Here is a 22,963-nt window from a genome sequence, read left to right on the forward strand (position 1 = left end):
TCTTGTGTTTATTTACTGTTGTAGTCATTCCCAGCTGAATATCAGGTACCGTGAGTATGCAGCCTTGGCTGCTAAACATTCGATAACTTGACCGTATGTGCGCGTCACGTACGTAACTTTTTAAAAATATATAAGCTTTATGAACCTTGGGTTAGGTAAACGGTCTTTTGGGCTGAGTGATTGTGTGTGTTGATCAGGTGTTTGAATTGTATTGGCGTGTTCTATGGAGCTAGGAGCTAGCAGAGGAGCTAGGAGCTAGCATAACAAACACGCAGGTGTTTTTATGCAGGATTAATTTGTGGCATATTAAATATAAGCCTGGTTGTGTTGTGGCTAATAGAGTATATATATGTCTTGTGTTTATTTACTGTTGTAGTCATTCCCAGCTGAATATCAGGTCACCCCCGGCTCTCACAGCATCTTCCCTATCTGAATAGCTTCAACTCCCCACTAGTCCTTCACTTGCACTTTACTCATCCACAAATCTTTCATCCTCGCTCAAATTAATGGGGAAATTGTCGCTTTCTCGGTCCGAATCTCTCTCACTTCATGCGGCCATCATTGTAAACAATAGGGAACTTTGCGTATATGTTCAACTGACTACGTCACGCTACTTCCGGTAGGTGCAAGCCTTTTTTTTATCAGATACCAAAAGTTGCAATCTTTATCGTCGTTGTTCTATACTAAATCCTTTCAGCAAAAATATGGCAATATCGCGAAATGATCAAGTATGACACATAGAATAGATCTGCTATCCCCGTTTAAATAAAAAAAATTCATTTCAGTAGGCCTTTAATAGTATTGTTGATTTTCTGTCTATCCTTCCAGTCAGGGGTTTATGTATTTTGTTTCTATCTGCATTTGAGCCCGATGCTATCACGTCAGCTCCGTAGCTAAGTTAGCTTCAATGGCGTCGTTAGCAACAGCATTTTTAAGCTTCGCCAAGCTGGAAATTATTAACCGTGTATTTACATGTCCACGGTTTAATAGTATTGTTGATCTTCTGTCTATCCTTCCAGTCAGCGGTTTATTTATTTTGTTTCTATCTGCATTTGAGCCTGATGCTATCACGTTAGCTCAGTAGCTAAAGAGCTTCGTCGATGTATTGTCGTGCAGGTAAAAGTCACTGTGAATGTCCATTTCGCGTTCTCGACTCTCATTTTCAAGAGGTATCCGAGGTGGTTTAAAATACAAATCCGTGATCCACAATAGAAAAAGGAGAGAGAGTGGAATCCAATGAGCCAGCTTGTACCTAAGTTACGGTCAGAGCGAAAAAAGATGTCTTGCACTGCATTCTAGTCCTTCACTCTAACGTTCCTCATCCACAAATCTTTCATCCTCGCTCAAATTAATGGGGTAATCGTCGCTTTCTCGGTCAGAATCTCTCTCGCTGCTGGTGTAAACAATAGGAAAATATGAGCAGTCCTTCCTCCGGTGTCATCACGCTACTTCCGGTAGGGGCAAGGCTTTTTTTTATCAGAGACCTAAAGTTGCGAACTTTATCGTCGTTGTTCTATACTAAATCCTTTCAGCAAAAATATGGCAATATTGCGAAATGATCAAGTATGACACATAGAATGGATCTGCTATCCCCGTTTAAATAAAAAAAAATAATTTCAGTAGGCCTTTAAAGAAACTGTTCAAACTAAGTTTACAAAGTACAAGGAAGAAGGATCCTGATGGACATCTCAAACCTTTCCAAAAAAGGGGAACATCCTATTTATCCCATAAAGGATGCATAAAGACATAAATGATTTTTCTGTTTTGTTTGATCAGCCGTTTTACTGCCTCTTACAAACACTGTTTGCCAACAATTAAGGTATGTAAATAGACATTTACATCATCCAAATCTGTGTTAATACCTCATTAACCGGTATGTATATGTGGCTTATAGTTTGGTGCAGCTAATATATGTAAATAAATATATTTAAAAATGTAGTGGGTGTGGCTTATAGTCTGGAAAAGACGGTACGGACAAACTAATCAATAGATTACTGGATTACTGATATATAGGATAGGTGCAGCCCTAGCAGTTATACTTCCGTCTAAAAGTGGGAATTATGCTTTATTAACTTAAAAGCTGGGAATAATAGGCAATTATTGGAAGTAAGGTGTCTGTTTAAGAGGATATCTTTATTATATGGGGATTAGTTTACTGCTAGCTGCTTGTATGTGTGCTTAGTTTTACTACTACTGGTGTTTTTCGGTCTGCCGAACAAAGTTACATTTCCAAATAAAATCAAAAAAGCTATACTCCATTTTTTGGAATTATTTACGATCTCGTTAAATGCGGGCGCGAGCATCAGAGACGAGCGTGAAAAAAAGCCGCCAACCTCGTAACACGAGCTTACCGCCACGCGCGCCAAGCGACTCACCGAACAAAGGCCGAGTCACGCTCGGCGTAAAGAGAGATAAAACGGGCGCTAATATTTTTTAATTTGCTGAAAGTGTCTGTAATTCCTGGCATGTGGAGCGAGAGCAAAAGCCCCTTAAAGGCAGAGACGCTGCCAGGAGGCGACTGGGGGGCAACTGTTGCATGCTGGGAAAAAGAGACTGCACAGGTTGTTTTCATAACTGATGATTTATTGCCCATAAACCAGGGGTGTACAAAGTGCGGCCCGCAGCTAATTGTTTACCGGCCCGCCACACATTCTGGAAATGCTATTACAAAAATCAAAAAAACATTAAAAAAGTGGAATGAGGTGAAATCTAACTAGAAAAAGTTGCAATGTTGACACAAAGCTGCCATGCAGGCTGTCTATCTTTATTTTCCTTTTTTTTTGCCAATGCTCAAAGAAAAAAAAAGGCAAAAAATCAATGTTATAATAAATTATTGACCTATTCAAGGCTCCAATTACTTCAAATATTTCACATTAAAAAGTTTTATGTCGAAAAAATATTGCATATATTGTGTGGTTGCCATATAAAAACATCAAAGTTTTCTTTGACAAAAGAGCATAAAACAAACAAAATAATAGTTCAAACGTATAATGAATATACAATGTCATAATGAATTATTGACCTATTCAAGGCTCCAATTACTTCAAATATTTCACATTAAAATGTTTTATGTGGAAAAAATATTGCATATATTGTGTGGTTGCCATGTAAAATCATCAACGTTTTCTTTGACAAAAGAGCATAAAACAAACAAAATAATAGTTCAAACGTAAAGTCGACAGAAATATCTGAAGTTGATCTCGTAACTTAAGTCTTGAAAGTAAGACAAATAATAATAAATACGTATCACTTTATGAGTGGGGGACCTTTTGGATCCCAAAATATTTAGTGGGGATTTTATTTATCTTTTCACTGTGATTAATCAAAAACAATAATGACAATAAAATCAATGGTGTCCTGGATTATTGATCTTTTCAGGGCTCCAATTACTTCACAATTGTCCAACTACTGCATATTTCAGTTTTACTATAAAAAAACAAAGTTGTCTTTGACAGAAAAGGCGTTTTTCCTTGCCCTGATGTGGGCTCTGAACAGAGGATGTCGTTGTGGCTTGTGCAGCCCTTTGAGACACTCGTGATTTAGGGCTGTATAAATAAACATTGATTGATTGACATTGATTGAAGAATCGAATCTTATAGACAAGAATACAAGTTTGGACGTTTTTCTCCAGCTGTGCAAAACATTAAATATGATAATTTCAAATAGAAATGAGGAGAAAAGAGAAGTATCTCACACAGCAATTCATTTACAAATATTATTATTTGTATTATATTTATTATTATTTTAATTCAGTCTATCTTATTTTCTCTAATTATGTGTATTGATGTCAAAATCAATAGTGTTCTCGCTCCTTTGCAGACAAAATCCCACAGCAACTCCCAGGATGCAACGCGGCTCCCGACTGTTATCCCAAAGCTCGTTTGGGTTCGACTCACTTGTCACTCGCTCGCACAAACAAGGGTTACGCAACAGCGTTAACCGCAGCTGTTAACGAGCACACCCCCCTCCACTTACCCCCCCCCCCCCCCCCTTACCCGTCGCCGGGCTGCCACGAGACCGTCTGTAATCAGATTAGGCACCACTGGGTGATGGGGGGGGGGTAGTGCCTGTGCCCGTGGGTTTGTTACTGCATCAGACATGTTTATGTGTGTGTGTGTGTGTGTGTGTGTGTGTGTGTGTGTGTGTGTGTGTGTGTGTGTGTGTGTGTGTGTGTGTGTGTGTGTGTGTGTGTGTGTGTGTGTGTGTGTGTGTGTGTGTGTGTGTGTGTGTGTGTGTGTGTGTGTGTGTGTGTGTGTGTGTGTTGGTGTGATACAAACACAACAAAGGTGTGATTCCGAACATTTACACCTCCAAATGTCTGTGATGGTGTCACGTGACACGTGAACATGAAGACAACACAAAGCCATGTCTTCTGCTGCTGCTGTCATGCACGGTGGAGGGCCACTTTAAAATAACATGGCGATCCACATTAGAATTATGTGGCATGCTACATTAGAATTATGGGATGGGCCATTCTAAAGTGAGCTTGGCCTCATATATGATGTGGCGGGCCACGTAAAATTACGTGATGGGCCAAGTTACCTGATGTGGCGGGCCAGAATAAATAATGTGGCGTGCCAATATAGAACTACAGGACGGGCCACTTTAAAATGATGTGGTGGTCCACGTTAAAAAAAGATGTTGCGGGCCAAAATAATATGATTTGGCGGTGGCACTTTAAAATGATGTGGCGGGCTTCGTTGAAATAATTAGGCGGACCTCATAAATGATGCGACGTGCCACCTTAGAATTATGGGACGGGTCACATTAAAATGAAGTGGTGGTCCCAAATAAAATTATTTGGCTGGTGCACTTTAAAAAGACGTGACAGACAAAAACAAATAATGTGGCGGACCACATTACATGACGTGGAGGGCCACTTTAAAATAATATGGCGAACCACATTAGAATTACGTGGCATGCCACATTAGAATTATGGGACGGGCCACTCGAAAGTGAGACTAGCCTCGTAAATTATGAGATTGGCCTTGTAAATGATGTGGTGGGCCACGTAAAATTATGTGATGGGCCAAATACCTGATGTGGCGTGCCACAATAAATAATGTGGTGTGCCAATATAAAACAACAGGACAGGCCACTTGAAAATTAAGTCATGGACCACGTTAAAAAAGATGTTGCGGGCCAAAATAAAAAGATGTGGCGGGCTACGTTGAAATAACTAGGCAGACCTCATAAATGATGAGACGTGCCACCTCAGAATTATGGGACAGGTCACATTAAAATGAAGTGGTGGTCCAAAATAAAATGATTGGGCGGGTGCACTTTAAAAAGACGTGACAGACCAAAACAAATAATTGACGTGGAGGGCCACTTTAAAATAATATGGCGATCCACATTAGAATTACGTGGCATGCCACTTTAAAAAGACGTGACAGACCAAAACAAATAATGTGGCGGACCAAATTACAAGACGTGGAGGGCCACTTTAAAAGGATAAATCTGGCCTAAGATGATGTGGCAGATCACATAAAAGGATGTGGCGGAACCACTTTAAATAATATGGCAAACCGGATTTGAAATATGTGGCATGCCACATTACAATTACGGGACGGGCCAAACTAAAAAAATGAGGCTGGCCTCATAAATGATGTGGCAGACCACATAAAATTACGTGATGGGTCAAATAACTTGATGTGGTGGGCCACCATAAATAATGTGGCATGCCTCCATAGAACTACAGACCAGGCCACATTAAAATGAAACGGTGGTCCACAGTTAAAAATATGTTTAGGGCCAAAATAAAATGATTTAGGACTTTAAAATGGTGTGGCGGGTCACATTAAAATGAAGTAATAGTCCACAGTAAAATTGTTTGGCGGGCGCACTTTAAAATTATGTGGCAAACCCAATTAAATAATGTGGCGTGCCACCATAGAATTATAGAATGGGCCATTTTAAAATGAAGTTGTGGGCCACAGTTAAAAAGATGTTGCGGGTCAAAATACTGTAATATGATTTGGCACTTTAAAATTAGGCTGGCCACATTTTAAAAAATTAGTCTGAACTCATAAATGATGTGGCGGACAACATAAAATTATGTGATGGGCCACATTAATTGACATTGCAGACAACATTAAATGATGTGGCGGGTGACTTTAAATGATTTGACGAACCACTTTAAAACGATGAGGATTGCTTCAAATGACGTGGAGAACCACTTAAAATGACGTGGAGGGCCACCTTAGAATGTGACGTGTCACCTTAGAATTATGTGACGGGTCACATTAAAATGAAGTGGTAGTCCACAATAAAATGATTTGGCGGGGGGCACTTTAAAAAAATGTGGCAGACCTGATTAAATTATGTGGCAGACCTGATTAAATTGTGTGGGGGTCCACATTACATGATGTGGAGGGCCACATTTAAAAAAAAAAAGATTAGGTTGACCTAAAATGATGTGACTGATCACTTTAAATAATATGGCAAACCACATTAGAATTATGGGACGGGCCACACTAAAAATATGAGATAAATAAATGATGTGGCGGACCACATAAAATTACATGATTGGCCAAATTACCTGATGTGGCGGGCCATAATAAATAATGGGGCGTGCCTCCCTAGAACTACAGGACAGGCCACTTTAAAATGAAGTTGTGGTCCACAGTTAAAAAGATGTGGGTCAAAATAAAATGATTTGGCAGGTGGACTTTAAAATGACCTGGCAGAACAAATTAAATAATGCAGCGGCGGATCTAAAAGGATGTGGCAAACCACTTTAAATAACATGGCGAACCACATTAGAATTACGTGGCATTCCACATTAAAATTATGGGACGGGCCACTCTAAAAATATGAGACTGACCTCGTAAATGATGTGGCAGACCACATAAAATTGCCTGATGTGGTGTGCCACAATAGAACTATAGGACAGGCCACCTGAAATGGTGGTCCACAGTTAAAAAGATTTTGCGGGAAAAATAATATGATTTGGCTGGGCCACTTTAAAATAATGTCACGGCCCACATTAAGTGATGTAACAGGCTACTTAAATTAGGCTAAACTTATAAATGATGTGACGTGTCGCCTTAGAATTATGGGACGGGTCACGTTAAAATGAAGTGGTGGTCCACAAAATGACTTGGCGGGGCGACTTTAAAATGATGTGATGGGCCACATTAAACGATGTGGCAGGCTATATTAAAAAAAAATAGGCTGGTCACTTTAAAAAGTATTAGGATGAATTCATAAATGATGTGGCGGACCACATAAATTACGTAATGGGCCACATAAAATTATGTTGCAGACAACATTAAATGATGTGGCGGGCCTAAAATGATGTGACGGGCAACTTTTAAAGATGTGGCGAACCACATTAAAAAGATGAGGATGGCTTCAAATGACGTGGCGGATCACATTAAATGACGTGGCGGGCCACCTTAGAATTATGGGACGGGTCTCATCAAAATGACGTGGTGGTCCACACTAAAATAATTTGGCGGGGCCATATTTGGCCCTCAAGCCTTGAGTTTGACAACATCCTGGAAGCTGCGGTCACCTAAAAGATCTTGGACTCCAGTCAAGTGACCATGGTGCTTCTTTGTCTTCATTTAGGACTTTGGACCAGCATCCCAGAATGCATTGTGTCCCATCATCTGTGGGCGTGGCTGACTTCCTGCACCATGACTGGAAGGCGACAAGTACATTGTGAAGATGGACTTGTTGAGCAGGTGACAATCCTGAGACCCTCAGGTGGCTCCTCACCTGATGAAGACGCCACTCTAATTGGCATGCGGCGACACGCCTGCAGCAGGCGGCCAACAGAAAGCTATTAAGATTCCACAGAGCCTGCAGCCAAGATTGTGGCCTGAGAGCTCCGGTGAGGGTCTGAGGGAGGCTGCTCTCAGTGGGAGTGTCGGCTGATGAAAATTGGCTCCCTCCAGAGACTGAATCAGCGCCCAGTCAGGTCCTCGTCTTTCCCCTCAGTCATCAGCAGAACCGCACCGTGACCGCTTTGTGATGAGCCACATTAGCGCGGTGGTGGGGCGCCAGGAGGCAAAACCCCACCGGGCTTGTCCATCAGCAGCAATCCCCCCCCCTGCTAATGCTAAACTGCTTGCTAATCACCCTCTGAGAGGACGGGCTCATTCGGATGTCAGGGCCCATTACCTGGGAGCCGTCCAGAGGTGACCCCGGTCGCTATCTGGCAGCGACAAACGCCATTTGGAGGATCGTGCACATCTGTATGACAGCATAAGGGAGCCATAGCCTAATTAGCAACCACCACAGCGTATAGCAAGTAGCGATCACGCTAACGTGTATATGTACATACATATACATATATACATACATATAGATATTTACATACACATACATACATACATACATATACACATTCATACAAACATATACACATGTATATACACATACATACATACATATATATACACAAACATACATACATATACATACATATATATACACAAACATACATACACACACACACACACACACACACACACACACACACACACAGTATACACATATATACATACATACACACCTTTAAACATATATACACACATATACACCTACATACATACATACATACACATATACACATTTACATACATACTGGAATTGAAGTGTTAGCATAAAATATACTAAAAAAACAACAATGTTGATGCCATCTGGCTAACAAACTATGACCATCTCAATATCTTTGACTTAGCCTAATTAGCAACCACCACAGTGTATAGCAATCATGCTAACGTGTATATATACATACATATACACTACCGTTCAAAAGTTTGGGGTCACCCAAACAATTTTGTGGAATAGCCTTCATTTCTAAGAACAAGAATAGACTGTCGAGTTTCAGATGAAAGTTCTCTTTTTCTGGCCCTTTTGAGCGTTTAATTTACCTAACAAATGTGATGCTCCAAAAACTCAATCTGCTCAAAGGAAGGTCAGTTTTGTAGCTTCTGTAACGAGCTAAACTGTTTTCAGATGTGTGAACATGATTGCACAAGGGTTTTCTAATCATCAATTAGCCTTCTGAGCCAATGAGCAAACACATTGTACCATTAGAACACTGGAGTGATAGTTGCTGGAAATGGGCCTCTATACACCTATGTAGATATTGCACCAAAAACCAGACATTTGCAGCTAGAATAGTCATTTACCACATTAGCAATGTACAGAGTGTATTTCTTTAAAGTTAAGACTAGTTTAAAGTTATCTTCATTGAAAAGTACAGTGCTTTTCCTTCAAAAATAAGGACATTTCAATGTGACCCCAAACTTTTGAACGGTAGTGTACATATATACATACATACATACATATACATACATACATGCATACATACATATACACAGACATATATACATACATATACACATTCATACATACATATACACATACATATACATACATACATTTACACAAATATACATACATTTACACATACATACATACATACACACACATATACACCTATATACATACATACACACCTACATACATGCATACACACATACATATATACACACACACATACACACCTACATACATACATACACACACATATACACTTATATACATACATACACACCTACATACATGCATACACACATACATATATACACCTACATACATACATACACATTTACATATTGGAATTGAAGTGTTAGCATAAAAGATGCTAAAAAAAACAACAACAATGTCGACGCCATCTGGCTAACAAACTATGACCATCTCAATATCTTTGACTTAGGTTTATGTAGTCGGACATGTCTTCAGGACACAATTACTTTACACGCTTGGTCACTCTGGATGCTGTGCATCCACACACACACACACACACACACACACGCACGCACGCACGCACGCACACACGCACACACGCACACACACACACAGGACTGAAAGCCCGACAGCTGCCTGCAGGCACATTGGGGTAGAGCTTGATGAGAGCCACGGAGGACAAACAAGCTGCTTATCAAGTCAACAGCATGCTTTGAAAGCCAGCGCCAAGAAAGGTCAGACGGCCACAGAGCGCTCGCTGGCAAGAACATAAATCATCCAGTAAAGGCCCATTTTGGATTTAAAAAAAAAAACGGATTCCTGCTCATTCGGAGCGTGATTCTAACGCTTCTTTGGGAAGAGATGCGGTGTTATTGGAGGTCTGGAAGAGTAAACATGATGCTCCTCGTTATCAGAGGGTTGAAGAAAAGAGGATCGATAGCAAACTTATGGCTGGGAGGTTGAGTTAACACGCTTGATGGCGTCCATCGATGCAACCATTCTTAATTGTCTCCCTCTGAAGAGCACGTGCCGTGAGTAATGATGGCGTATACAACAACACATAGTCGTGATCAAAAGTTTGCATACACTTGTAAAGAACATAATGTCATGGCTGTCTTGAGTTTCCAATCATTTCTGCAACTCTTATTTTTTTGTGATGTAGTGATTGGAGCACATACTTGTTAGTCACAAAAAACATTCATGAAGTTTGCTTCTTTTATGAATTTATTATAGGTCTACTGAAAATGTCAGCTTGGTCAAAAGTATACATACAGCAATATTAATATTTGCTTACATGTCCCTTGGCAAGTTTCACTGCAATAAGGCACTTTTGGTAGCCATCCACAAGCTTCTGCTTGAATTTTTGACCACTCCTCTTGACAAAATTGGTGCAGTTCAGCTAAATGTGTTGCTTTTCTGACATGGACTTGTTTCTTCAGCATTGTCCACACGTTTAAGTCAGGACTTTGGGAAGGCCATTCTAAAACCTTCATTCTAGCCTGATTTAGCCATTCCTTTACCACTTTTGACGTGTGTTTGGGGTCATTGTCCTGTTGGAACACCCAACCGCGCCCAAGACCCAACCTCCGGGCTGATGATATTAGCTTGTCCTGAAGAATTTGCAGGTAATCCTCCTTTTTCATTGTCCCATTTACTCTCTGTAAAGCACCAGTTCAATTGGCAGCAAAACAGGCCCAGAGCATAATACTACCACTACCAAGCTTGACGGTAGGAATGGTGTTCCTTGGATTAAAGGTCTCACCTTTTCTCCTCCAAACATATTGCTGGGTATTGTGGCCAAACAGCTCCATTTTTGTTTCATCTGACCACAAAACTTTCCTCCAGAAGGTCTTATCTTTGTCCATGCAATGTCAAAAGTGGTAAAGGAATGGCTAAATCAGGCTAGAATGAAGGTTTTCGAATTGCCTTCCAAAAGTCCTGACTTAAACGTGTGGACAATGCTGAAGAAACAAATTTAGCTGAACTGCACCAATTTTGTCAAGAGGAGTGGTCAAAAATTCAAGCAGAAGCTTGCCAGAAGCTTGTGGATGGCTACCAAAAGCGCCTTATTGCAGTGAAACTTGCCAAGGGACATGTAAGCAAATATTGACATTGCTGTATGTATACTTTTGACCCAGCAGATTCGGTCAAATTTTCAGTAGACCCATAATAAATTCATAAAAGAAGCAAACTTCATGAATGTTTTTTGTTACCAACAAGTATGTGCTCCAATCACTATCACAAAAAAATAAGAGTTGTAGAAATGATTGGAAACTCAAGACAGCCATGACATGATGTTCTTTACAAGTGTATGTAAACTTTTGACCAAGACTGTAGGTTGTTTGTGCCATGGACTTAACACACCCCACTAGAGTGGACTGTTGTCGTGTTAAACACTCATCAGTGTAGGGGTCCGTAAGTTCTCCATAAGTCAACTAGATGAGGCAATTCCTGAAGGAATTGTGTGTAAATGCTCCAATGCTGAAGTTGGACTGAAATCCTAGAATTTTTTTTTAGAATTGTTCAAGTAGAGCACACAATTCCTGAATATTTTGAAGTTGGAACAGTTTGAATCGGATGAAAGATGTGGGAGTTGTGGAACTTTGAATAATGTCCCATTGATTTCAATGGGAATTTCCAAATATGTGGGGATTTGGGGAAAAGCGGGAATTTTTTTTTTTAAATTGTACAAACTTGAATGGTCTGAATGAGTTGAAATGGTTGGTGTTGGAATTTTTCAAATCGGTCGAGAAATGTAGAAGTAATATGTTGAATTGAGAAATGGTATTAAGCGAATTCTTGGAATTTTCCGGAAAATCGGGAACTTTTCCAGTCCAAAAAACAACTTTGTTTTTTGTCCTGCTTAAGAGGAATGTTTTTACGGTGGAACGGTTGAAATGCGTTGAAAAATTTGGAAGGAGTAGTCGCCAGAAAAAAGGGTGGAAATAGGGATTTCTAGGGTTATAATAGCGGTCGCTCTTTTGGGGAAAAGCGGGATTTTTTTTTAAAAATTGTACAAACTTGAATGGTCTGAATGAGTTGAAATGGTTGGTGTTGGAATTTTTCAAATCGGTCGAGAAATGTAGAAGTAATATGTTGAATTGAGAAATGGTATTAAGCGAATTCTTGAAATTTTCCGGAAAATCGGGAACTTTTCCAGTCCAAAAAACAACTTTGTTTTTTGTCCTGCTTAAGAGGAATGTTTTTACGGTGGAACGGTTGAAATGCGTTGAAAAATTTGGAAGGAGTAGTCGCCAGAAAAAAGGGTGGAAATAGGGATTTCTAGGGTTATAATAGCGGTCGCTCTTTTGCACATTGACGTAATAATGATGTAAAACTCTCGACAGCTAGTATTTTCTTATCAAATTAAAATGGAGGAAGATCCATGATTGATAATTGCATTAGATACTCTCGTGGACCGAATATGCGTTAGCTTGCCGGCTAGCTTAAATGCTAACACTAAAACAAGAGACATTAACGTCTTTGCCCATTAAGAAACGTCTAAACCCCAATCTAAACGTGTATAAACACATTACTGTCTAAACTACTAAGATACATTCTTCACAATAAACATAAATAAGATACAGTATTCAAATTAAACATAAATAAGATACAATATTTACATTCAACATACACAACTAAGATACAATATTCACAATAAACATAAACTACTAAGATACGGTATTCAAAATAAACAAACTAAAATACAGTATTCACAATGAACAAACAACTAAGATCAATTATTCACATTAAACAAACGAGAAAATATTCACATTAAACAACTAATATACAGTATTCACATTAAAACCTTAAACAACTGAAATACAGTATTCACATTAAACATAAACAACTAAGACACTGTATTCACAATAAACAAAAATAACTAAACTACAGTGTTCACAATAAACATGAACAACTAAGATACAGTATTCACATTAAACATAAACAACTAAGATCCAGAATTCCCATTAAACAAACAACTAAGATACAGAATTCACATTAAACAAACAAGATACAGTATTCACATTCATTTTCATTTTCATTTATTTATTTATTTCAGGCAATGACAAAGACGTACAAGTTGACAAAACATAATATAAATTAATACAGTGCATTATTGTCCAGTTTTGCCTGAAAGGGAGTGGGAAGAAGATAACTTATTTAATCCCACCCCCAGTTCTCCATTCAGTGATTATTCACATGAGTTTCACTCTCACTTTGTTCAAGGATTATAATACAGATGTTGTATCATAGTGGCATTACCACAGGTAACAATAATTATTACACTGTAACAATCATTTGTATCAACAATGTAGGAATAATGAATATACCAACAATGGTAATAGACATCATAGCAATAATAATAGACAACATAGCAATAATGGTAAGGAAACATTGAGCACATGTTAACACTTTGAGACAGAGTATAGCAGCAGGTCAAATTAAAGACCAACATCTCTATATTTGAACCAGACCCCAAGTTTGTATAATAGTTTAAATCGATTAACAGTTTGGCATTGCTTGTGTTGTAAGTCCAGTTTGTTCCATAGTTTTACTCCGCATACAGACACACAAAAACGTTTACGAGTGGTTTGAGCTCTCGGCAATAAGAAATATCCAAAGCCTCTCAAGTTATGAGCTCACTCGTCTTATAAAAAAACGTTGTAGATTAGGTGGCAATAATTTGTTAAAAGCTTTATATAAGATTATTAATGTATTATATTTAACAAGGTCATCAAATTTGAGCAACTTTGATTGCATAAACAGATTATGAGTATGTTCTAAATAACCAACGTTGTGAATGATCCGCACTGCTCTTTTCTGTAATATGATCAGAGGATGAATTGTGTTTTGGTAAGTATTCCCCCATACTTCAACACAGTATGTAAGGTATGGCAGTACCAAGGTGCAGTATAGAGTACGGAGTGCATTTTCATTGAGGTATAGTTTTGCTTTGTTTATAATTGAGAGGCTTTTGGACATTTTTGTTTTAATGTGTCTGACATGAGGTTTCCATGATAGTTTACTATCAATTATTACTCCCAAAAATACATTCTCATTTACGATTTCAATTTGGGCACCATCAATACTTATTTTCTGTTCAGACGTTATGTTGCGATTTCCAAACATTACTATCTTAGTTTTATTTATATTCAAAGATCATTTATTTGTGTCCATCCATTTTTTTACTATGTTTAGTTCTGTGTTTACTGTATTTATGAGCTCATTATAGTCATCACTACTGTAGAATAAATTTGTGTCGTCTGCAAAAAGTATAAATTTCAGTATTTTGGATGTATTAAACATATCATTAATATATACATTAAACAGTTTTGGCCCCAACACGGACCCTTGGGGGACACCACAAGCAATGCCAAGAGTATCAGATAAAAATTTACCCATTTTAACAAACTGTACCCTCCCTGTTAAATAACTTTTTAACCAGTCACCAGCCAGCCCCCTAATTCCATATCTTCCCATTTTATCTAGTAGAATTGAATGATTAATGGTCTCAAATGCTTTCTTTAGGTCAATAAAAATACCAACTGCATATCTTAAACATAAACAACTGAAATACAGTATTCACATTAAACAAATAACTAAAATACAGTGTTCACAATAAACATGTACAACTAAGATACAGTATTCACATTAAACGTAAACAACTAAGATACAGTATTCACATTGAACATAAACAAATAAGATACAGTATTCACGTTAAACAAACAAGAGAAAGTATTCACATTAAACAAACAAGATACAGTATTCACATTAAACCTAAACAACTAAGATACAGTATTCACATTGAACATAAACAAGTGAAATACAGTATTCACATTAAACATAAATGGAAAAACAGTACTCACATTAAAGATAAACAAATAAAATGACGTATTAACATTAAACATAAACAACTAAGATACAGTATTCACATTAAACATAAACAACTAAAATAAAGTATTCACATCAAACAAACAACTAAGATACAGTATTCAGAGATAAGGGAGTCTAAAAAATGTGCGCACGTCCACCATTGTAGTCAATAAGCTCCTCCTTCTTCTCTATCCTCTTGTTATGGGACATTCATCCTCCGCTGTTGCCATTTCTAATATAAAGTAGCGTAAAGTTCTAACTTACATCTGTCAGTAGTCTCGCTATGGAAGAGCTAAAAACTACCCAAGCAACAGAGACGCTGTCGAAGTGGAGGCACATAAATAAAAACACATCCTGAATCTAATCTGTAAAACATCATCTATGCAACATTTTGACCATAGAAGCACCGTTACATGTTATGTAGACCACAAGGAAGTGTTTACATGTAGAAAACAATCATAATATGACCCCTTTAATGCGCCTTATGGTCTAAAAAATACGGTACATGTGGTAATTTGGTGCTTATTATTATGTATTATCATTTCATCGGTGGTTAATTTAGTCTCAAAATGATGTTGACCAAAAATGTGTTGGTCTATATGTCGTTAAGTCCCACGGGTGAGGAAAAACACGGCGTGGCGAAGTTGGTAGAGTGGCCGTGCCAGCAATCGGAGGGTTGCTGGTTACTGGGGTTCAATCCCCACCTTCCACCATCCTAGTCATGTCCGTTGTGTCCTTGGGCAAGACACTTCACCCTTGCTCCTGACGGCTGCTGGTTAGCGCCTTGCATGGCAGCTCCCGCCATCAGTGTGTGAATGGGTGAATGTGGAAATACTGTCAAAGCGCTTTGAGTACCTTGAAGGTAGAAAAGCGCTATAAGTATAACCCATTTATCATTTATTTATTTAAATTCACGCATTAAAGCTAGATTTGGACTATTGTTAAACATTTCAAATAGTAGAATATGGGATTTTTAAAGAGAAAAAACTAGTTTTAATGGCCTCCATGCGTCTGTGACGTGACGGAGGACGTGCAATGAAAGGAGGCGTGATGGACGAGTGCAGTGAAAAGAGCAAGGAACACTTGGACGCCTGCAGGGGAAACAGGAAGTCATGAAATGGACCTACAGCCCTGAACGTACGTCCGGGGTCGCCTAGGCAACAAGAAAGATGTTATATTAGTCTTATTAAAAGCCGCTGGTACCTCGGTCTAAAGGTCATGGCTTCATTTTTGGTGTGGTTACAGAACCGTAACAGAATGCTCCCACAAAGTAACGATCACGCAGAGCGACAACCCAAATATTACATCTATATTTTTTTTTTTCCCTCCGCAGCGACAAACCTGTCAAGGGGATGACTGCATGGAGAGCCACTTCCTGGTTGGAGTGGTGCATTAATGCAATTAACCCGCACTCGCTATTGCTGTTTGATACCGGAGACTCGGACGTCGGATCAGCTGCGGACGGAAAATACTCCCGGAGAGTGCCGCCATTTGATGACAGATTGTCTATCAATAGTCCCACAAAGGATTCAAATGCAGTAGAAGGAAATACTCTCATCATCATCATCATCATCATCACAGGAACTACCAACACTTCAGATCAATAAACAAAGAAAGATGATGTGAGATGATTCAAACTCACAAAAGGAATACGGAACAGAAATATTTGATGTCAAATATGTTGTACTTGTTTGCTCCTGGACGCTTTCCACTCACTACTGAAGTGGAACTGAAATGCTGACAGAATGTAGTATGAATGGAAGAATAGTTTGAATGTTGGAATGGATTGAATGTTGAAGAGTTTGAATTTCCAGGAAAACCGCAATTTGGTTTGGGATTTGGGAACGTGTTAGTTTAAATGTCCAGGATGAGCGCAATGTGTTGATGTTGGAATGGTTTGAATAGGTTGAAAAATGTGGGAATTGTGCAACTTGGAAAAATGTCCCATTCATTTCAATGAGAACTTCCTGGAAATTTGGGAAAAGCGGGATTTTTTGGGGGGGAAATGATTATGAACATGATAGTCTTGAATGAGCTGAATTGGTTGGTGTTGGAATTGTTTAAATCGGTCATGAAATGTTGAAGTAGTAACAGTTTTTTAATTGAGAAATGGAATTACGGAATTTCGGGAAAACCGGGAATTTTTCAAGTTCGTAAACCAACTTTCTTTTTTGTCCTGATGAAGAGTAATGTTTTGAAAGTGAATGAAATGGGACAGGTTGACAGGTTGAAATGGATTCATTTCAAATGGAAATTTCATAGAAATTTTGGAATTGGAAAAAAGGTTACAAACAAAAAGGAATTCCTGGAAATTTGTTGAACGTGGATAAATGTTTTTTTTTTATTTCCAGGATGAATTCAATATGTTGAAGGTGGAATGGTTTGAATCAGTTAAAAGGTGTGGGGATTGTGGAAGTTTGTAAAATGGACAATTCATTTCAATGGGAATTTCCGGAAAAGAGGGATTTTTTATGAGAATGCTAAAAAAAATGTGAATGTTCTGAATTTCCAACCGGTCGAGAAATGTTGAAGTAGTTAAATTTTTAATTGAGAAATGATATTACGGAATTCCTGAAATTTCAGGAAAACTGGGAATGTTTTTTGTCCTGATTAAGAGGAATGATTTGTGTTGAAAAATGTGGAAGGAGAAGTTGACAGAAAGAAGGGTTTGAAAAAAAACAGGAATTTCTGGAAATTTGTTGAACTAGGAAAATGGTTTGAATTTCCAGGGTGAATTCAATATGTTGAAGGTAGAATGCCCTGAATCGGTTAAAAAATGTGGGAATTGTGCAACTTGGAAAAATGTCCCATTGATTTCAATGGGAACTTCCTGGAAATTTGAACATTTGGGGAAAAGCGAGATGTTAGCGGAATGTTTTGACAGAAAAATGTGAATGGAGTCATCGCACAAAAAGGGTTGGAAATAAGGTTAGAAACAAACAGGAATTCCTGGAAATTTGTTGAATGTGGAAAAATGGTTGTTAGAATTTCCAGGATGAATTCAATATGTTGAAGGTGGAATGGTTTGAATCAGTTAAAACATGTGGGAATTGTGGAAGTTTGTAAAATGGACGATTCATTTCAATGGAAATTTCATTGACATTTTGGAATTTCGGGAAAAGAGGGAATTTTTATGAGAATGCTAAAAAAATTTGAATGTTCTGAATTTCAAACCAGTCGAGAAATTTTGAAGTAGTTACATTTTTAATTGAAAAAATGGTATTACGGATTTCCTGGAATTTCGGGAAAACCGGGAATGTTTCCAGTTCAAAAAACAACTTTGTTTTTTTGTCCTGATTAAGAGGAATGATTTGAGTTGGAAAATGTGGAAGGAGAAGTTGACAGAAAAAAGGGTTTGAAAAAAACGGGAATTCCTGGAATGTTTTTCCATCCATCCATTTTCTACCGCTTATCCCTTTTGGGGTCGCGGGGGGCGCTGGAGCATATCTCAGCTACAATCGGGCGGAAGGCGGGGTACACCCTGGACAAGTCGCCACCTCATCGCAGGGCCAACACAGATAGACAGACAACATTCACACTCACATTCACACACTAGTGGAATTTTTTTGAACTTGGAAAAATTATAGTTTGAATGTCCTGGATAAGAGGAATGTGTTGATGTTGGAATGGTTTGAATAGGTTGACAAATGTGGGAATTTTGCAACTTGGAAAAATTTCCCTTTCATTTCAATGGAAACTTCCTGGAAATTTGAAAATTTGGGGAAAAGCGAGATGTTAGCGGAATGTTTTGACAGTAGAACAGTTGAAATGGGTTGAAAAATGTGAATGGAGTCATCGCACAAAAAGGGTTGGAAATAAGGTTAGAAACAAACAGGAATTCCTGGAAATTTGTTGAATGTGGAAAAATGGTTGTTTGAATTTCCAGAATGAATTCAATATGTTGAAGGTGGAATGGTTTGAATCAGTTAAAAAATGTGGAAGTTTGTAAAAAGGACAATTCATTTCAATGGGAATTTCATGGAAATTTGGGAATTTCGGGAAAAGAGGGAATTTTTATGAGAATGCTAAAAAAAATGTGAATGTTCTGAATTTCAAACCGGTCGAAAAATGTTGAAGTAGTAACATTTTTAATTGAGAAATGGTATTATGGAATTTGGGGAAAACCGGGAATGTTTTTTGTCCTGATTAAGAGGAATGATTTGTGTTGAAAAATGTGGGAATTGTTGAAGTTTGTAAAATGGACAATTCATTTTGAATGGGGACAATGCCCCTAAAAACTGGGAATTCTGGCTGAATAGTTTGAAATTAGAACGGCTAGAATTGGATGAAAAATGTTGGAGTTGTGGAACTTTGAGAAATGTCCAATTGTTTTCAATGGGAATTTCATGGAAATTTGGGAATTTCGGGAAAAGAGGGAATTTTTATGAGAATGCTAAAAAAAATGTGAATGTTCTGAATTTCAGACGGGTCGAGAAATGTTGAAGTAGTTACATTTTTAATTGAAAATTTTTTATTACAGAATTCCTGGAATTTCGGGAAAACCGGAAATATTTCCAGTTAAAAAAATAACTTTGTTTTTTGTCCTGATTAAGAGGAATGGTTTGAGTTGGAAAATGTGGACGGAAAAGTTGACAGAAAAAAGGGTTTGAAAAAAACGGGAATTCCTGGAATTTTTGGGAACTTGGAAAATTTATCATTTGAATGTCATGGATAAGAGGAATGTGTTGATGTTGGACTGGTTTGAATAGGTTGAAAAATGTGGGAATTGTGCAACTTGGAAAAATGTCCCATTCATTTCAATGGGAGCTTCCTGGAAATTTGAACATTTGGGGAAAAGCGAGATGTTAGCGGAATGTTTTGACAGAAAAATGTGAATGGAGTCATCGCACAAAAAGGGTTGCAAATAAGGTTAGAAACAAACAGGAATTCCTGGAAATTTGTTGAACGTGGAAAAATGGTTTGAATTTCCAGGGTGAATTCAACGTGTTGATGTTGGAATGGTTTGAATAAGTTAAAAAATGTGGGAATTGTGCAACTTGGAAAAATGTCCCATTTATTTCAATGGGAACTTCCTGGAAATTTGAACATTTGGGGAAAAGCGAGATGTTAGCGGAATGTTTTGACAGAAAAATGTGAATGGAGTCATCGCACAAAAAGGGTTGCAAATAAGGTTAGAAACAAACAGGAATTCCTGGAAATTTGTTGAACGTGGAAAAATGGTTTGAATTTCCAGGGTGAATTCAACGTGTTGATGTTGGAATGGTTTGAATAAGTTAAAAAATGTGGGAATTGTGCAACTTGGAAAAATGTCCCATTCATTTCAATGGGAACTTCCTGGAAATTTGAAAATTTGGGGAAAAGCGGGATTTTAGCGGAATGTTTTGACAGAAAAATGTGAATGGAGTCATCGCACAAAAAGGGTTGGAAGTAAGGTTAGAAAAAAAAATTAAATATGGAAAAATAGTTTGAATATCCAGGATGAATTGAATGTCGCTTGGTGTTGGCAGTTTTGGCGCATGGTTCTTCTCACGCCGGTGGTGGGATGGCACAGGTGTACCTAATCAAGTGGCAAGCAGGCAGCCTTTCATCGTCAGCGCCTGAGCAGAAATAGCTGCCTGCAGCGAGCGTAGATCTTTTAATAGAGGCGTCACTCCCGACTCAATCAGAGAGATGCTGGGGCCCTACTACCAACGTCTTCATCTCCAAGAAGATGTGTGAGAGCGGGGGAGGGGGGTCCCCAGGAGGATTGAGCGTGCTCCACTTTCTTATTCCGAGGTTAGCATCCACACTGCGAGCACAGAGGAACCTGGCGAGGAACATCTGCTAGACCCAGAGGCGCCGGGAATTTAAACCCAGCTAAGTTGCAATGAAAAGTGTCTTTCAGTTTTTTAACCATTGTTGGGCTTCCAGCGCCCCACAAAATAGCTGTCCCTCAGCTGTGGTCCATACGATACTCAGTTGTAATACACTTTCCCACCACTTGTGGCAGTAATGACAACATCAAGCAAACAGAAGAAGTCTGGAGCTAAAGTCATAGAGAATTTTCTTTAGCGCAAAAAATATGACTTAAGTGGTGAAACTGTATTTTCATTTACACTTTTATTTTAATAACAGTTTATTTATAAGCATATTAAAATATTTATTGTTAAATTCAGTTAGAAATTATATTTTTGCATTCGATTTTATTTAATAACTTATATTTATTCTTATTTATATTAGCACTGTAATTATTAAGTAAGATTGAAATTAAGAGTGATCTTCCAAAGAGGGCTGACAAAAAAACATGTTTCTCAGCTGTGGTCCGTACGGTACTCGGCTGTAATACACTTTCCCACCACTTGTGGCAGTAATGACAACATCAAACAAACAGAAGAAGTCTGGAGCTATAGTCATAGAGAATTTTCTTCAGCGCAAAAAATATGACTAAAGTGCTGAAACTGTATTTTCATTTACAAATTTATTTTAATAACGGTTTATTTATAAGCATATTTAAATATTTATAGTTAAATTCAGTTAGAATGTATATTTTTGTATTAGATTTTATTTAATAATAACAACTTATATTTATTCTTATTTATTTTAGCACTGTAATTATTAAGTAAGATTGAAATTAAGAGTGATCTTCCAAAGAGGGCTGACAAAAAAACATGTTTTTCAGCTGTGGTCCTAATACCTAATACACTTTCCCACCACTTGTGGCAGTAATGACAACATCAAACAAACAGAAGAAGTCTGGAGCTAAAGACATAGAGGATTTTCTTCAGCGCAAAAAATATGACTTCAGTCATGGTGTCAAACTCTGGCCCGCGGGCCAAATTTGGCCCGCCGTGTAATTTCATTTGGCCCTTGAGGCAATATCAAATTAACATTAGAGCTGGCCCGCCGGTATTGTACAGCGGCTGTAACACCGCATTCACCGCTAATACTCATACTTGCCAAGACTCACGAATTTCAGTGCCCCTCCCTAAAATCTCCCAGGACAACCATTCTCCCAAATTTCTCCCGATTTCCACCCGGACAACAATATTGGGGGCGTGCCTTAAAGGCACTGCCTTTAGCGTCCTCTACAACCTGTCGTCACATCCGCTTTTCCTCCATACAAACAGCGTGCCGGCCCAGTCACATAATATATGCGGCTTTTACACACACACAAGTGAATGCAATGCATACTTGGTCAACAGCCATACAGGTCACACTGAGGGTGACCGTATAAACAACTTTAACACTGTTACAAATATGCGCCACACTGTAAACCCACACCAAACAAGAATGACAAACACATTTCGGGAGAACATCCGCACCATAACACAACATAAACACAACAGAACAAATACCCAAAACCCCTTGCAGCACTAACTCTTCCAGGACGCTACAATATACACCCGCCGCTACCACCAAATGTTAATATTTACCTCAGAAGGCTGCAAATAGAAAAGAGGCATTCCATTTTTTATTTAAATTTTATTTAATATACCATTGATGTTTTTTCATTTGTTTTTTGAAAGTAGATTTTGCACTATTAAAGGCCTACTGAAATGAAATGTTTTTATTTAAACGGGGATAGCAGATCCATTCTATGTGTCATACTTGATCATTTTGCGATATTGCCATATTTTTGCTGAAAGGATTTAGTATAGAACAACGACGATAAAGTTCGCAACTTTTGGTCTCTGATAAAAAAAAAGCCTTGCTCCTACCGGAAGTAGCGTGACGTTGTCAGTTGTTCACTTCCTCATATTTTCCTATTGTTTTCAACGCAGCTAGAGCTATTCGGACTGAGAAAGCGACGATTACCCCATTAATTTGAGCGAGGATAAAAGATTTGTGGATGAGGAACGTTAGAGTGACGGACTAGAATGCA

At 38.3% G+C, this 22,963-nt stretch overlaps 1 protein-coding gene across 2 annotated transcripts in view; it reads right to left on the minus strand.

Annotated features, from left to right (window-relative positions):
* Nucleotides 1-22,963, minus strand: part of LOC133643069 (membrane-associated guanylate kinase, WW and PDZ domain-containing protein 3-like) — a 411,685-nt gene that overhangs the window by 362,362 nt on the left and 26,360 nt on the right. The gene's annotated exons all lie outside the window — the stretch shown is intronic.

Source organism: Entelurus aequoreus, linkage group LG26 (genome assembly GCF_033978785.1).
Source record: "Entelurus aequoreus isolate RoL-2023_Sb linkage group LG26, RoL_Eaeq_v1.1, whole genome shotgun sequence".
In the NCBI taxonomy this organism is placed as follows: domain Eukaryota; kingdom Metazoa; phylum Chordata; class Actinopteri; order Syngnathiformes; family Syngnathidae; genus Entelurus; species Entelurus aequoreus.